This window comes from Triticum dicoccoides, chromosome 1A, assembly GCF_002162155.2.
Source record: "Triticum dicoccoides isolate Atlit2015 ecotype Zavitan chromosome 1A, WEW_v2.0, whole genome shotgun sequence".
Classification (NCBI taxonomy): Eukaryota; Viridiplantae; Streptophyta; class Magnoliopsida; order Poales; family Poaceae; genus Triticum; species Triticum dicoccoides.
In genome coordinates, this window is record NC_041380.1 from 606299109 (window position 1) to 606303828 (window position 4720).

Sequence of the window (4720 nt, forward strand, 5' to 3'; positions counted from 1 at the left end):
AGAGGGGGGCGGCCACCTCTCCTAGTCCTAATAGGACTAGGGGAGGGGGGAGGCGCGCGGCCACCTTGGGCTGCCCCTTTCTCCTTTCCACTAAAGCCCATTAAGGCCCATATGGCTCCCGGGGGGTTCCGGTAACCTCCCGGTACTTCGGTAAAATCCCGATTTCACCCGGAACACTTCCGATATCCAAATATAGGCTTCCAATATATCAATCTTTATGTCTCGACCATTTCGAGACTCCTCGTCATGTCCGTGATCACATCCGGGACTCCGAACTAACTTCGGTACATCAAAATGCATAAACTCATAATAACTGTCATCGTAACGTTAAGCGTGCGGACCCTACGGTTCAAGAACAATGTAGACATGACCGAGACACGTCTCTGGTCAATAACCAATAGCGGGACCTGGATGCCCATATTGGCTCCTACATATTCTACGAAGATCTTTATCGGTCAGACCGCATGACAACATACGTTGTTCCCTTTGTCACTGGTATGTTACTTGCCCGAGATTCGATCGTCGATATCCAATACCTAGTTCAATCTCGTTACCGGCAAGTCTCTTTACTCGTTTCGTAATACATCATCTCACAACTAACATCTTAGTTGCAATGCTTGCAAGGCTTATGTGATGTGCATTACCGAGAGGGCCCAGAGATACCTCTCCGACAATCGGAGTGACAAATCCTAATCTCGAAATACACCAACCCAACATCTACCTTTGGAGACACCTGTAATGCTCCTTTTAATCACCCAGTTACGTTGTGACGTTTGGTAGCACCCAAAGTGTTCCTCCGGCAAACGGGAGTTGCATAATCTCATAGTCATAGGAACATGTATAAGTCATGAAGAAAGCAATAGCATCATACTAAACGATCGGGTGCTAAGCTAATGGAATGGGTCATGTCAATCAGATCATTCAACCAATGATGTGATCCCGTTAATCAAATAACAACTCTTTGTTGATGGTTAGGAAACATAACCATCTTTCATTAACGAGCTAGTCAAGTAGAGGCATACTAGTGACACTCTGTTTGTCTATGTATTCACACATGTATTATGTTTCCGGTTAATACAATTCTAGCATGAATAATAAACATTTATTATGATATAAGGAAATAAATAATAACTTTATTATTGCCTCTAGGGCATATTTCCTTCAGGTTAGAGGCTTGGTTCAACAATATAGGAGGCATGATAAGCAAGTGGTCGGTAACGCAGCATAGGCATAGCAAAAGAGTGAGCAACTAGCAAGCAAAGATAGAAGTGATTTCAAGGGTATGGTCATCTTGCCTGAAATCCCGCAAGGAAGAAAAACGAGTCCATGAGGAAGACAAACGGACGTAGACGAACGGGTCGTCACAAACACGACGTTACCGGAACCAACCCGAAGAAGCAACACCGGAAAGAAGCAAACAACATAGTAAAACATCCACCACAAAAACATGGCATGATGCACAAATAAGTATGATGCATGTCCGGTTTAAATATGCATGGCATGGCAAAGAGCACAAACAATCCTACAAATTAAGTGGAGATCAATATGCAACGAGTTGCATATTGACGAAACACCACATGACTTATTTAGTTCTCTCTCTGTTATGTACTCAACAATATTAAATGTTGTTAAACATGGCAAGAGATGAAACATGAGTAAACTAAACATTTAGGCAAGTTTAAATGAGGCCGGAAATAACAAACAACAATTCTGATAAATCCCCATATGCATTTAGCAATTGAAAGCAAACAACAATTTTAAACGTTTTAAATGTTATTATCATGATGCGGATGGCATATGCAAGTGTTAAGCAATTTTATGAAAATGTTGATAAGAGCATATTAAGAAGCATTCGTCATCGTGGCGGAAGTGAAAAGGGGGGCCACGGCAACGATAATGAAACGGTGCCACGGCAACGTTCCGGTTCCGATAACTCAATTGAGATCCCGGTGCAAAGAAAGTGCGACGGGAGCGTGACATGCGATAGAAGGTGGGGCGCTCCCGGATACCGGGTGTCCCACGAGACGACGGTATGGCAACGGGTAACACGCAAGAAACACGTCGGGCACGGTGCAAACGCGAGCATTTCATACAACACGCAACATTCGTTCACGGGCGTCGTCTCGGGGTTATACCTTCGAAGCATGTGTTGTCGGAACGGACCAAGTTCGAGGCGGTGCAGGGGAAGTAGACGTTCTCGGGACGTTCGTAGTGGAAGTAGGGATACATGGCGACGGTAGAGGTACACGTTTTTCTGTAGATGTTTGGATCATCGTGGAGGTACTTGGGGTCTTCGGACTCTCCGGTCCCATTCTTGCGATGGTAGTAGAAGTAGTGGCACTATCGGTCCTCGAGACGTCGATCGTTCGGGGTCCAACTTGCGGGTTTTGCCAACATGAGTGGTACTTGGCATTTTTGTGTAGACGAACTTGGCGCATCAGAAGGGTCACACTTATCGTCGTATGAACTTGGTGAATCCAAGGTCTTCAAGGTCGACGGTAGTTGTACATCACATAATGGAACTTGACGGATTCGAGGACTCCGGCATAGTGGTACACACACGTAGATGAACTTAACGGGTCGTCGTGATCCTGGTACTTGGCGTACTTGATCGGGGCAGCAAAACGTAATCGAACTTGGCGGACGCAAGCAGCAACACGGGGCTGGCAGAGGCGACGCGGGGCCCACGCAGAGGGCTGAATCAGCCAACGGGCGAGGCGGGTCTTGGCACTGGCTCGCGGCTTCACGGGCCTGGCAAGGTGGTGGTCATCGACGGCGGACGGACTTGGCGAGGACGCAGGCGCCTGGCGGCGCTCCGGTAGCAGGAGGCGAAGGCGGAGATAGACCGGTTGGGCGACGCGAATGCATCTGAAGGCGGAGACGGCACGCGAGGAGGAGGTCGGGGATGGGTCGTCGAGGCTGGATCCTGGGTGGAGGCGCACAAGAGGAGGCTCGAGGCGCGCTGGAGGTGGCCGGGGTGCACGGAGCGGCGACGGTCGTCGGAGGTGAGGACGCGGGGTCGAGGAAGAGGCGACCGGCGGGGCAGGAGCAGAGCAACAACCGCGGCAGGACTTGCGCCTCGATGAAGAGCAGCAGCAGTGAGCGGCTCCAGGAGAGGGCGTAGAGAAGGAGCTCCGGCGAAGGCACGTCGAGGGCGAGCCGGGTCGAGGGTGGCGAGCTCACGGGGTTGCGGGGTGGTCGTCCAGGGGCCTCACTTCTCTCCTCTCCCGCGGGAGGCGGCACGAGCGATGGAGAGGGAGATGGGAGCTTCGGTCGTGAGGAAGAGCGAGAGGAGGGAGATGGGATCGAGCGGGATGACTCTGGTGCGCGAGAGCGGCGGCGCAAGGGGAGGTCGAGGGAGAGAGGTGGAGATCGGGGCTAGGGTTGCGGTCGGGCTAGGTTTAGCAAAGTGGCGGCTGGGCCTTGGCCTTGGGCCGAATGGGCCGGCCTAGCTACAGGTTGCGCCAGGCGCAACAGGGGAGGCCCAGCTAGCTCTCTTCTCTCTCCTCTTTCTTAAAAAAAACAGAGACGTAGAAGAAAGGAAAAAGGAGAGAAGAGAGGTTGGAAGAGGAATTTGGACATGCGGTTAATTTTCTTGGACTCCCAAAAATAAGTTTGACCCAAGAAAATTAGAAACGGCAAGATTGAAAGATATAAATTCGAACTCATTTGAATTTGATTCGAATGGGTTTGAACTAGGACTCGGTAAGAGGAAGGTCCATAAATGTTGAGAATTTAGGTGGAGCTCCGGAAAATGAAGAAAGGACATATGGCAAAGTTAGAGGCCAAGAGTTGCGATAACAAAGGCATTGGGATTTTTGCAAGTGTGTTCATGAGTGATACGAAAATGGAATATTTAATATAGCTCCCTAATATCGGGAGGATATGTTATAAAGAGAACTCACCCTGTGAATTCCCTCAATTTAAATGGACCGAACATCCATACGATTTATTTAGTTGATTTGAGATGCAAAGATTAATGACAAGATGGCATGATGACATGATGCAATGCACATGATGCAAAGATGAAATGCAACGGACCAAACAAACTCACATGACGAAAAACCCGGAAACCCTGGAAGGCATCTGAAGCTCCGGTCTTGGGGCGTCACAGCAACTCACGTCGAAGGAGACCCGTCCAGAAGCGTGGTACGCAAGCAATCCGGCGGGCGCTTTTGTAGACCCGAAACCCCACGCGCCCGGGAGGGAACCCGTCTGGACGCGCGGTGGCTATGGGCTGCCCTAGGTCGGCCTGACCACCCCTAGAGCCTCGAGGTTCGCCGCCCTGCAATGAAGAAGAACGAACGAAGAACAAGAAGAAGAAGAACAAAGGGAGAAGGTAAAGGTAAAGATAAAAGATGATTGATATGTCGATTGTGTGTTGTTCAATCGACCGTCACCCCTTAGATATATAAGAGGCGGCTGGACTTCCCGTGCAAGGAAAAGACTTCAATTCACGTCCAAAACTCTAGTCCAATTCGGATTGGTTTTGTCCAAACTTTCCAAAACTGTTCGGTTTAAACTGGCTGCACCTTGCGGGTCTTTTTTGTGGTGGTAAACAACATCGGATAAAAACGAGTCCTAAAGCAATCATGACCGTTTCGACGAGACGAACAACTTTCATGTTGAATGTTTTTTGATCTGAGGTCATCTTATGGGCCAAAATGGTGGCGCAAAACACCTGTTCGCTCGCGCTACCCATCAGACATAGGTCTGGTGG